Consider the following 14,095-nt stretch of genomic DNA (forward strand, 5'->3'; position numbering starts at 1 on the left):
TTCTTCATTCTTTCTTCGTTTTGTGACAAACTTATACCCAATGTAACCGTACTTTATAACGTGTTGTAAACTTTCTGACTCAAGCTCTTACGTTTGTCTGTGCTTTTTCTTGTAATACTTATAATGAATTGAAAAAAATAAAATGAAATGATGTATTACGTCACTTATAGTTTTTAGTTATGTCGTTCAAAAAATTTGCCCAGCCCTGCCGAAATTTAACAAAGCGAACTAACATTGAACGAAAAAATGGATGTACACAAATTTTCTCCTTGCAAATATGCCCCAAATGTGTAAATACGGAGATTAAGTAAATATATGGCAAAATATATGGCATTTGTAATACCTGTCGCAATTTCTTTATTCATTTATCACAATTTAATGGAAAGTGAGACTAAGAATCATATATAAGAAAGAATAAAAAACAAGAGAAAAAAAAATGCCACATGAGGATGGTCAGCAAAAGAGTCATAGACCCCTTGTGAGACCGACCACCTTAAACTTAAGAAAATGAAAGAAAAGAAATTATATTATATTATATTATATTATATCATATTACATTATATTATATTATATTAGGTATATAAAAAAAGTAAAATTAACATTGAAATATAAATATTTACAGAAATATTCGGGAGATTATCGAGTAGCCAAGAAATCTGCCAATCCCTTCTACAGCACAACGAGTTGACAGTGGTAACGCATTCCACATATCAACAATCCTATTAAAAAAAGCTAAATTTGAAAATGTCTGTCTTAGTATAATTCTTCTTAAGTACATAATTATCCCTAGCCCTCAGGGAGTACCTATCAGAATCCGATTAAAAGTAAAAAAAAAGGAGAAATATCTATTTTAATAAACCCATTATAAAAAAACAAAGCATCAAACAAAAAACGAGTTACGCGGTTTTTTTCCATAATCACCATCAGTTTTCCAAAATAAACTTAGTGGCTCTTCTTTGTGAGAGCTTTGTCGTAATTTTTAATAAATTGTAACAACAATAATGCGTGTCGTGTGCAGTTGTGCTTAGGTTCAACCAATTTTCGATGCTTATAGGAAAGTCCAGTCCTATATTTTGTTTTTCTTTTTTCTCCAGCAATGCCGAGTTGGATAGCGACTGGGTCGTGCTTCTTTCCTCAGAGCCTCGCGCGGAGAGCGAAAAAGTAAAGAAGGAGGAGAGATTGGGGCTGAGAGCGGAAAGAGGACTTACTTTTTCTTCGCTTGGGCTTCCGCCCTTGTTCCTCGCAGCTTCGCCGCTCGTCCCTCTCAAGTGCTCTCGAACAAGGATCTACTGGATTCTAAAAAAGAGACTGCTTGCAGTCTGATGCAGAGCGGAATTAAAATTTACTTTCAATAATAAATTTCTTGCCGTCAAACAACAACGTCATCCATATTTCTATATCGTGTTTACCACCGTTTTTGTTGATAAGCGACTTTGGAAAACAAAACACCCGCGGAAACGTTTCCAAAATTTCCGTCAGTCTTGCGTGTTATCGACAGATCGGATCGAAATCCACCAATCACAGCCCGCTAGCATGAAGTAAAGAAGGTCAGAAGGTCACACTAGTGGCTGTGATTGGTGGATTTCGATCCGATCTGTCGATAACACGCAAGACTGACGGAAACTTTGGAAACGTTTCCGCGGGTGTTTTGTTTTCCAAAGTCGCGTATCAAAGAAAACGGTGGTAACATCCCTTTTGCTGTAAAACGAAATTAAGAGTTCATTTCAAGATCTCATTTCAAAGGAATTACAATACTCTATAGAGAAATTCCTTTTCCTCTTTTGTAAAAATAAACGTTTCGGGTAACGTCTATAAACCTGACTAAGGCTGGTCTGGTCAGTCAAAATATTGTTTGAAAAGTTGAATCCGCCTTGTTTCAACTGGGAAGTTGACTTCGTGATGCTTTATTTCTTATTTCTGGAAAAGATATCTAGCTGACGTACGATCTCTCACCCCGATTATGGCTCACCTGGTATACTGTAGGTTTTACTGGGTTATTCTTCTGACTCCCCTCAGCGCGTTTTATGAGTACTCGAGGAACGCGAGACGAGTGCTGTGGAAGCTCGCGCGCGAGACGCATGCGCCAGTGGACTGGGTCTTCATAGAAACCAATATGGCGACCGTCTTGCGACCGTCAGGGAAACCGCTTGACACGTGTGTAGTTAAATTGGACCCAAAGTGACATTATTTGGACTTCAGGAAATCGGATTTGATCTCCGTCGGCTCTTTAACTCATTGTTTAACACTTGGCTTCATTTATGGCTTAAATATTCACGGATGTGGTATGGCAGAAGTCGTCAAAATTTTGTGAGGTAAACTTTTGATTAATTCAGCTGATTAATTAGCTTAACATTTAGCCTTATAACTTTCGCAGAAAATGTTGGTCTTATAAGCACGTTATCTAGTCAATGGTGTTTAAAGGATAAAGTTTATGTTTTAAATCATGAGATAATTCTATGTGTGCTCTTCCCGGACTTATAAACAACCGTGTCTGATGAGACCGGTTATGAAAGGCAAGAAAACAACAGTGCCCGCAGGTTACGTGTATGTTGTTTTTTTGTTTACAAAATAATTGTGACTGAAAAAAATTGCTCTGATGTTTTAATTTGTTTGGAAGATTAAAATGATAGGAATGCTATTATTAAACGTTGTGCGCTGAAAACAAAAATATATGTAAAAAAAATACAAAACATGTGACAGAGAGGTATACCACGCTTCATAACCATTCCACTTTTCACAAACACGCGAACTCCAAAGTTGAAAAGCGTTTTTCACTGCCATCAATCATAATTATGATCACAAGAAAGGAACCTTGAAACACAGAACAGGGCTCGAAATTGCGACCGATACGGTCGCATTTGCGACTTAATTTTTCTTATTTGCGACTAGAAAAACGAGACTAGTCGCAAATTTGCGACTAGGTTTTGCCTTAACTGATACGAAATAAAAGGACTAGCACTTGAATTTTTGCTTTAATTAAAATTAGAAATAAAAAGATTCATTGAAGTAGCGTCTTATAATTTTGTTACAATCTGAAGGTGTACCGTAATTTACCTGGAATGCATACACGCAACGATATTCCTTCAACAGCACGCCATTTTCTGCGGGTTCTGTAAACATGTACATTGCAGGCCCATATTTCGTTTTGATTTGCCGCTGACAGACCCGCCAGCATGCTGAGGACTTTTCCCGCGTTTACGACCCGCGTTACGGCCCTCACAGTACACATGTGTTCTTCTTTAGTGAGTCAATTATGTCGGATGAAAGCAACTTAAATTGTTTCAAAGGTCACATTTTAAACGAAGATTTACATGTAAAATAAATCGGTTCAAAGTGGGTTGCGAATCTACGTATACATGAAAACGAGGTTTAGCAAACAAAGATGGCAGAATGTCCGCATGGCACGTATGGTCGTATTGAATGATTCAGTCCTTCAGGGTTCTTTGAATAATCACTGTAGTAACACCCCTGATACTTCAGATGTAAAGCTTAATATATAAAAGAATTCGTTACTTGTTTTGTCATCGGTGGAAAACCTGCAAAAGGTAAAACTAAAGGAATTTAGTTACGTAACGTAACCTATAACCATGTCGGATGTCCGCCCAGTACAAATGTTATTGCTATTTTGCAGAGATTGGAGGCATTTAAGAACTGTAGTTTCCTGCTGTAATATCTGTTCATGATTTGGAAATCTATCGCTTTGACTAAAATAACAGACACTAATTTATGTGCCTTAACGCAGGTTCAACTTGATCGTTTAGATGAACTGGTGTTGTCCGAGACGCTAAACGTTCTGTACTATTAAGTCTCGAAATGACATGAAAGCTGTTGAAAGAATGAAAATTAAAGCGTTAATCATTTAAAAGCCTACTTATTTCTTGATTAAATGGCCTCAATTAAATTTCACGACTAACATTTTCAAAGTTGCGACCAAATTTTCGTAACTAGTCGCAAATTTGCGACCAGACATTGTTTTTAATTTCGAGCCCTGCAGAAACACACAAAACGTATCAAAATCCACCAATCACAACAAGATCGCAAACCATGGCCTGTTGAACCCATTTAAGTAAAGTTCTGTCTCCTAAGATGATTGACAGCAGAGTAAAATGCAAATGTCAGTTGGCTTTTGAACTTCAGAGTTTGCGCGTTTTTGAAAAGCGCAGTAATACCTATGATTACAACTGGAGGTAATCATTGATTACGGAGCAGCATTCGTCACTTACGGTAACGAAATCGAGTTGAAAGGAGACTAGTTTCCTGGCTGAGATGCCCCTGATAAAATTAATAGGGGCTGAGCTAATTTGCAGTCGCCCGTGATTGCTCAAAATTTCTGCCTTTGTGCCACAGGAACACCGGATTAGGATGCTTTCTGACAAACGCGATGAAACATGTCCTTTAAATCAGCCAAAATCTAATGGACCTTTGTTAGTATCCCTTGAAAACAGGTTCGTTTTGCATGAAATATGGGAAGAGTAATCTTAAAACAAGCTGAGCTGTTCTTAATGTGGCCAGTTAAGTGGCTCGTACTACAGTCGAACGTCTCAAAAGAAAACAACCAAAATGATAAGATTAAGTGGTTGCTTTCTGGTGTTGTCTTCTTGCGAGAATTGAACTACAAGGGTTCTCTTCAATAAAAGAGGTCCGATCATGGGCCAACCATTTTACTTCTAAGGGGGCAGGGGGAAGGTGGGGGGGAGGGTTGATTTATTTGTTGTAGGCATGATTTTTTTTCAACCCATTTATTTCACCATGAATATTTTCTTGAAGTATGCATTTGCACGATATTTTTTTTCTCCCTCCAACACTTTGCGTGATTTCTTTTGTGTGTGGATGGGGTTGAAAAAGTAAGTTTTCCACTATACATCCAATTATAAAGATTCCATAGAATAATCTTTGAACAAGCAAAGTAATTTTTCTCTAAGAATTTTTTACTCACTTTGATAATACAGCACATTTGTTTTAACACTTTGAAGATCAGCAGTGAGATGGGGACCCTTTCAAACTGGTGAAATTAAGGAGTCAGAACTATCAGATATTGATAACTATGAAATAGGTATTTTTTTTTATGAAGCTTGCTTCTTGTTCCAATAGCTTATTTCTGGCATCCTTGATTAGGGTACACATTTATAAAACATTGTTCTTTGACTATAGAACATATTATTTTTCTTTTGATAGGGCTAGCTCATGCGTAGCATGAGCTCAACAAGCGCCGAAGGCGAGAGTTTATGTACATGTAGAGGGGTCCAGGGGCGTTTTCCCCTGAAAAAATTGAAATTTAGCGCTTCTAAAATCACCAGCAACAAGTTTACATGTATTTTCTACATTGTGTACCAGTTCTGAGATTTTGTCCAACTTTTATCACCATTCTGTTGGTTTTCTGCACAACAACTTACATTTTAACAACCAAAAAAAATTATTGTGTTTGTTTGTAACATAAGGATTAGAAGTTTTTTGTAAAATATACTGGTACATAAAAGGCAATCCCTCTTTAATACCCAAGTACCATACAAAACCTGTTTATGAAACAGTAGAAAAATCAAGTTTACCGTTTTTTCTAGCCCACTGTATATGCACAGTTTCCTGAATTTTTTTATGAAATCACCCAAACCAGCCAGCAGAAGTAAAATTGCTGGCCTCTTACATAGTGAAAGAGAATCCTCAAAGCATGCAATTTCTTCTTAATGGTATAATATGTGACCCTCCACAGGATTTTGATGCTAACACCTGTAAAGGTGCAGTTGTTTTCAAGTTTATAGGGAAATCTAATGAGCGAATTTTATGTAAACTGAGCAAAAGTGAAATTTTAAGGTCGTATTCAATGGTTCATGTCGCCATGGAAACTACAAAAATGTCAAATTTTACCTTTCAATCAATGTCTTTTGTCAGTATATTTTTCACTCGGCTAGTTTCAGCTTGTTAGCTGCAACCCTTGTCTTGCCATGATTTGGCAAATGACATATACTTACAAACTGCCAAAACTGTGTTCAGCCACCTTAAGTTAAAGTATCTCATCAGCAAATGATGAATTAGTCTTAGAGAAACCTTCAATTATCATGTCACTTATTCTGCCTGTTCTGGTTATAAAGTTTTGAAAGTTGCGATGGGTGTAGAATTTTCAAGAGGTTTCAAATTAGGTAAATGTATATTTAAAACACAATTTCGAAGTCAGCATTTTATGTTTTGCTCTGAAGGGTACACTTACACACCATAGCTTTATCAGGTTAAATAGTTTGTGATTATTATAGGATAGCTTGCAAACTTTGTTATTTTGACAACCACTCCTGACTAATGTACTTCAAGATCATATTTCTCCTTTGCTATTGTGACTGATCACACGGCCCAATGCAATTAATTATGCAACAAAAACACATATTTTATAATTCACAAGATAGCCTTCATATCAAACTACACAGTCACAATTTTTCAAAAGTTCAGATAAGCAACCTGTCGTTGGTCCTTTTCTTGGCTAAAAGTGAAATTTTACACGTCAAAGCGCAAGATAAGTGGTGCATAAAAGCACTGACAGGGAGTGAATTTCTGAAGATGCGAAGTAATAATATTAATTGTTTTCTTGAAACCTTGTCGACTGATGAATATTTAAAAAATCCTGTTTTTTTGCTAACTCAGGAGCCGAGAATCAAGTTTTGAGTACTTTTAAACAATACTGTAGATAACACATTTTTTGTGCTTTTGCCCACACTGAAAGCGTGCTGTGTTATTTCGCACACAGCTATTGTTTAAAAACTTTAACACGCTCTTTTTTTGACTTGCTCACAGTTAATATTACATGTAATATTGTCTCAAGTATGTGAATTAAAATAATGGTTGATTGACCAGTAAGACTACATGTAGTTTTAACAGTGAATATAGGGATAAAAACATAGCTGTAAATGCTTACTAGAGTATATAGTAATGGAATGGAAAATTCCTAAATTGTCATCCAAGAAAAAGACCACAGTTGCTCAAGAGATGTGTTCGTTTATGAGAGGTTCCAACCGTAATGATTCAATTGTGAAATGTTTTTGTTTTTGATTGGTCGTCGCTTATGGGAGTTGAATGAATTAATGAATGAAGTTTTACATGTATTTAATGTCAGGTTTGATTTGGTTGATTAGACTTCTAGCAAAAATATGCTAATAAGCCGTGAAAAAAAAAATAATAGAGAAAGAAAGGGGACTTCAAAAACTTATGTACAGTATAAAGCCTAAAATTGTGTGATATGCAGCTATAATACAATAAAAAGCCTAATTACATAATAGAATATAGATATTATTGAGAATTAGCTAGAACCTTGGCCGGTGGACTGCTTTTTTAAAAGCTGACAATGTACTTAGGGATCTTCAGGTATCAGAAATCTTGTTCCAAGTAACAGCTGCCAAGTACTTTACTGAGTTCTTGCCATTATGAGTCGTATTAGATTTTAGTACTTGCAGCTTATTAACGCTTCTGAGGTTTTTGATGTTGTCTGTTAACTTAAATAGGTCTCTCAGATGTTCAGGTGGATAATTGCTTATTGTCTTAAATACAATAATTAACAAGTTCTGGATACGTCAGTCCACGAGGCTGTAACCAATACGATAAAAAGGAGTGCTAGTTTGTGAAGACTCTTCACTGTACAAGTAATGAAGTGCTTGTTCATGCAACCTATCCAGTTTTTTACTATCAGACCTAAAACAGTGATGCCATATGGAGGAACAGTAATGAAATTGAGACATTATGAATGAATTATAAAGGCAGAGTTTGGTCTGAAACGATAATACAGCACATGTATATTCTTTAGTCTACAAAGAACATCTAGTTGCTTAAGTTGAGTTAGCCTCTTACAAGAAGTGGTTGCTGCACATAGTGGTGTAAACTGTAGGTTTTCCATGTGGAGAGTCCATCATGTATGCATCTTACTTTGTATGTTTCAAACAAGTCAAACAAGTCAAATTAATTATCTTGAATAATATTTCGTTTAAGGAATGGACTTTGAAGTCTTGATGACATGGAATAACATGGCAACTTGCTGAACTATAATAATGAAATTGGAAAACAAGATCAGCAAGAAAAGGCAGCTCTGAAGACAAGGTAAACATTTCTTCTAAATTTCTTATAGTAATATGTTGTGTTCAATTTATACCATGTGCGACATACATGTACACTATACCATTATGATATTAATTCACTGTACTCAATTAATGCCACCACTAATTAAAAGCCAGACAAAGAAGTAAAAATAGCAATAATAAACATCCTCAGATAAATGCATTACCTAGTCAGAAGTAGCAGAGCTTATTCAAGGATAATTGAAAGAAAAATATGAAGCACGATTCAACACTGAGTTTCCTATCAATTCTGTGTCAGACAAAAACGAAGGCAATGGGACTTTAAACATAAAACAGTCGGTCCAGCTGTCACTCAACCATTTAGACATTGAGCCTTTCAGTTAATCACACAGTCAATCCATCAGACATTCAACCATTCAAACAGTTAGCCACTCATTTAATCGATCAAACAGTAATCCATCAGTCAATCAACCATACTAACACTAAGCCAGTCAGTTTCATTGTGTAATCAATCAAACAATCGGTCCATAAGTCAATCAACCATTCAAACAGTGAGCCAGGCAGTTAATCAATCAAAGAGTTAGTCAATCAGTCAATGAAAGATTTAAACTGTGAGGCAGTCAATTATTCAACCAAACAGTCAAACAGTCAGTCTTTCAGTCAATCAACCATTCAGATAGTGAGCCACGACCAGCAAATGACCTGGGAGGAGTCAGCTCCAGATGTTTCGGGTAGCTTGCTCAAGGAACCATCAGACCCAGAATGCACAGAGGCCCCAGCAGCAGAAAAATTGTAGAGTTGAACATTCATGGTCGACCAGTCTATGAGCTTCATCGCCGCAGAGTGGTGGCGGAAGGCCTGATCGTATGCCAGCCAAAAACGACCACTGAACTGACGGTACATGGGTAGGATGAGAAGCTTGTAGGATGTTAAAATAATCTTTCTAGTTGGTGTGCAAAAAAAGACGTCAGAATCAGCGTGAAAATTGTAAAAGCTTCTGACTAGGTCACGATGTCCTCGATGCGAGAAGGTTGTAGCGATCTGGAACTACCATTTTGTCAACTTTGAAATTGGTTCAAGTTTTCAGCGACATCTTCCCATTTCTTTCCTTTCGCAGCTTTGCTCTTTTTCATTCCAGTGAAGGGATCAATAAGCATGATTTCCCGGCACAACATTTCATCGTGAAGAGAACTCCATAGGTACCATTGGCTTCCTTAAAAAATTAGAATCCAATTTAAGCAGAATCTTGAGTTAAAAATGAAATTGCTTGTCAAATGAGCAAAAGGTAGACACCTGGCTGACTGTAAGGCAGTTAGTGGTGTGCCGATTATCGATTACAATCGATCATTGATCAAAAATCGTTAAGCAACGCAACAATCGATTATGGATGATGACAACTGATCATCTTGGACGACTGTATGCACATTTTAATGGTTATCGTGATGGTTCTCTTAGAAACTGTTCTAATTATTAGTAGCGGGCTGTAAAATACATTTTTAGATCTACTTACTGCCATCAGAAAGGTTACAAAAGTAGACGAAAGCAAAACAGATATAAACAGCTTGCGAAGATCGAAGTGAAACTCAAGTTGGTTCCCAGGGTCCTGTCCTCATTGTCTTGTTTTCATGTTGTTCACAACAAATATGGCTGCTGAGTTTTTTATCAGTAGATTTTCCGATTATAATCAATGATCGATCAATTGGGCCAGTGTGATTATTTCCAATGATCAATGATAAAATCTCAGCTGACTCCCATTACTAAAGGATCGGTACAAGCCAAGAAAGTAACCTTCACTGAACTCTTTTTACTTGATTATTACTCCACACTGTGACTGAATCTATTCTAAACTCCTAAACTGATTTGCCTTTCTTCACTGGGCACTTAGGACCGTTCATTCATTTAGGTATAAAATGGCCTGACGAACCAATCAAAGCCAGGGGTGTTCATCACTCATAGGATATCAAACTTTTGCATGAAAAAAATTTTATTGAGAGATTGGACAGTGTCAAAAAACTTATAAATATTTGGTCTTCAGGAGGTCTTTCTATCCATTGAAAAGTAACAATCATCAAGTCTTTAATCATACCAAAATTGGCGTACTTTCCTCTCTTCTGCTGGTCCCGAAGGAAATCGTTTAAGAGTTAAATCAAATGATATTTAAATTTTTGTGGAAAGGAACTGATAAAGTGACAAGACTTTCCACAATTAACGAATATGAAAATGGTGGCTTCAAAATGATCAATCTGGAAAGTATGATTAAATCTTTTCAACTAGCCTGGCTGAAAAGGATCTTCCAGTGCAACAATGGTGCTTGGAGAAGCTTTTTACGGTTTTCGTTGGAACCTTTTGGGGGCCCTTTTTGTTATTTCATTGTAATTATGACATTAAAGAGATACATAATTATTTCCTCTAAATTCTATTCCGAGTTACTTCAATGGTGGTGTGAGTTTCGTATTGTTTTTGATAGTGGAAGGGAAAGTCAATATATTTTGTGGAATAACTAAGAGATATGGGTTGATAAGAAGCCTGTTTTCTATAAAATACTTTTTGAACAAGATATCATTTCTGTTAATGATCTTTTGTTTGAATAAGATGCCACAAATTGTTTTACTATTGCTTCAAATAAAATTAGCAAGGTTAACTACCTAATTTGTGCAGGGCTTTGTCATTCTGTTCCAACACATTTAAAGAAAAGCGATTGTCTTTGCTCAGAAATAAGCTTAATATTGACAATCAATAACAAAGAATTTGATATACATGTATTAAAAAAGAAATCTAAAGATTACTACATATACACCTGTACTACTACAGTGATTACCACTGATTACTGCAGTGAGCCAGTCAGTTAATCAGTCAAGCAGTCAGTCCATCAGTCAATCAACAATTCAAACAGTGAGCCAGTCAGTTAATCAATGAAACAGTCAGTCTATCAGTCAATCGATATTCAAACAGTGGGTCAGCCAGTTAATCAATCAAAACATCGGTCAGGCAGTCAATCAATCATTTTAATATGCAGTTAGCTAGTCAGTTAGTCAATCAAGCTGTTAATCTTTTCAATCAATTAACCTTTCAATGATTTAGTCAGTAAATCAGTTAATCAAACAGTCAATCCATCAGTCAATCAATCACTTAAACAGTTAGCCAATCAGTTTTTCTATTAAACAGTCAATCAGTCGATCGTCCATTCAAACAATATTATTCGCTAGTCAGTTAATCAGTCAAACTGTCAGTATGTCATTATTGTTGGATCCTGAAATGATTTCTGGTTTGGTTCCTCACAATGCAGCCATCACTCTTTGTTGTTTTCTCTGGCTAGCATCCTCATATTCAGTCAGGACAGTCAGCCTTATATTCCTTCCATCAGAGAATCTATAAAAAAATTTTTGTACTCAGAGCTTAGATAGTTTTAACCAAGATACAGTGCTGTATTTCAACGTTATCCCAATGTCTTGATTAGGCAAATACAGTTCATGAAAATAGTCTTGAATTCTTTAAAACGTTGTTGGGATGTTACAAAGAATCTACTAAAAGTGGATCTTTTTGCCGTTAGAAATGCGTTAATTTTCATTCTTTATTTTAAGGAAACCAGCATATTTTAGTTTATCTACTTCTTCCCAGAAGAAATCACAAAAATTATTTGTTGTTGAAGTTGTCATTATTATGTTTTCTTCTTCAAAACACTGGCACATGATACAACAGGTATTGAATGCATTGGCATGAGTAGAATGCAGAGTTTGTAATCATCCCATTTCTCACTCTTTGCTTTTGCCTGTCACTCAGAAATTAGACATCTTTTGGAAGAAGCACTTATTATTAAAATAAAATAATGTACATTGAAATGTACATGTAACTGTCCATGTGAAATGAATTCTCTTTCTTGTCCAACTGGAAGCAACTACAAGCATGGTAGACTGAGAAAGATTTACACTAATGCATGCACAGTATTGGACACTAGATGGCAACAAATCAAGCAGCTGGATGACATAACATGCACCCACAGCTGTAGTACAAGGTAACTGGATAATGGAGAGGACAGACTACCGAGCTGGCTGAGCAATGGAGAGGGCAAACTAGACAGCTGGCTGAATGATGTTACATGCACCCAGCCTAAGAAACTCAAAGGGTAAGTAATACAGTCATGTATGAGACATCATGTGTACCTGGTACAAGAGTTGGGCTGCTGATTGTGGGGTTGAGTCTTGCAACACCTGGTTTGTATTGTGTGATATTTTAATTGACCAGAAATGGTATATTCTATTATTTTAAAACATCTTAGTTTAATATTATCCCACTATTTAAATAATAGCAATAATAATAGCATCTAAATCTTGATGATAAAAATCAATTCAAAATTTTTGGCCCTGCCCAGGAGGCCTGAATGTGGGGTACAGTTGGCCTGGGGTTTTCCTCCTAGGAGCAAGTGGACGTACGGGGAGGTTTTTCACCCAGCTGTTGTTCCACAACCCCCATTCACACAACATTTTGTTAAATTTTAGAATAGAACTTAACTAGTATAATTATATTACGTAAAATACACAACAATCATTTAACTACCCAGTTGTTGTATGACTGAAAAAAACTTTCCTATAATAGCTGTGTTTTTTTGGAAAACAAAATTTGCATTCAGAAATTACTTTTAAGTATTGTGATGGGTTTGAGAAAAATGTAGTCTGAAATTTACAAAAATTTAATATTTGTCTCTTATCAGGGAAAAATTAATTTTCATCGGTCTCTTAATGAGGGCAGGTGGAATGTTCGAAAACCTTTTACAATTATACTCATCTAGACACTTTTTCAGTCACATAACAAACTGAAATTAATTCATTGATTATCTTAAAGTTAAATTAGTATTAGTAATAATCCAGTGTGTGTGCCACCATTGTACAAACAAAGGCCATTGGGAAGTGTCATTTATCAGCAGTACATTTTATGTAGGATTTGTTCTATTAGATGAATCAATTCTGCCAAGGAATGTTAAGTTTTGGGTCTTCAATTTGCAAGTTATTCCTTGGCACTTGTTTGTTCAACCAGTTAGTTAAGTCTGACATTTCCTTACAGCAAGATTCCATTGAGCAGGGGATTTGTTTGCCAAAGAAACCAGCCGACATTTTGAGATGTCACTACCAGGATTTGGGGAGTACTTCTCTTCATTTAAGGGAAATTTCCCACATGGCACAACCAATCAGAAACACAACCTGGATAGGTGATAGGTCATTAGTATGAAAATTGATTTCTATGTTTGTTCTGCTGACATTATTTCATGGGGAAAGTAGTGGTGGCATCACAAAATTGCGCTTTTCTCAGGCTATGGTTTTGCCCACCTACCCCTCCCCTAAGCCATCATTTTGCCCCAAGTGAGAAGTAAGTGTTAATGTTACCTTAAGGGAGGGGTAGGTGAGCAGTTCTCCCAGAAACCTACACAACATCCATTCACTTTAACCACAGTGGGAGTCAAACAATTATGTTTACAGAAGGTTTAGGTCACATTTCCACTACAGGTTTTTGTTTCTCATCATAGTTTGATGATTAAATCAGTTTGACAATTAGTGGGGCCACTTAAGGTTGCTGCTTGCAGGTTGCCATGGATACCTCCTTGTGCCTTTCTTGATAGCTAAAGGTTCCTAGTACCAATTTTCTTTGCACCTGAGGTCCCTAGCTCATGGTGACGAGTTGGATAAGTCAGCTAGCTGATGGCTTGTATAAGACGTTATATATTTTTTCTGATATTTTATCTTGCATTTCACCGGAAATTGCATCAGGAGGGTGTAAGTCTTTGTAAGGAGGGTTAAAGTACGAAATAGAGTAAGATTTTGTGCATTCTGGAACTAGGGCCTTGGATAGGATATGTTATTTTATCATTCCACTTTTAAAAACAGCACTTCAGATCAGAAATCTAAGGGTAAGGAAAATCACATGTTTTGGCTGAAATACAGCAAAGTTTTCCAGGACACATGCTGGACAATAATACAGGGATGCCACTAAGATTTCAAGTTGCTGAGTAAATACAACAATTAGGCAGGGAACCCATCACCTAGGGATTTCCTTTG

The 14,095-nt window shown here is 36.4% G+C and overlaps 1 long non-coding RNA gene across 2 annotated transcripts; it reads left to right on the forward strand.

The window, feature by feature from the left end:
- Positions 1 to 2,133: 2,133 nt before the first annotated feature.
- Positions 2,134 to 13,323, forward strand: LOC140946505 (uncharacterized). Of its 2 annotated transcripts, none has more exons than XR_012166853.1 (3): positions 2,134 to 2,312; positions 7,963 to 8,070; positions 12,061 to 13,323. It is a non-coding gene; the product is annotated as an uncharacterized lncRNA (long non-coding RNA). The 2 variants fall into 2 exon arrangements; XR_012166854.1 differs by lacking the exon at positions 12,061 to 13,323 and adding an exon at positions 11,941 to 12,043.
- The last annotated feature ends 772 nt before the right edge of the window (positions 13,324 to 14,095 follow it).

Source organism: Porites lutea, chromosome 8 (assembly GCF_958299795.1).
Source record: "Porites lutea chromosome 8, jaPorLute2.1, whole genome shotgun sequence".
NCBI classification, from domain to species: Eukaryota; Metazoa; Cnidaria; class Anthozoa; order Scleractinia; family Poritidae; genus Porites; species Porites lutea.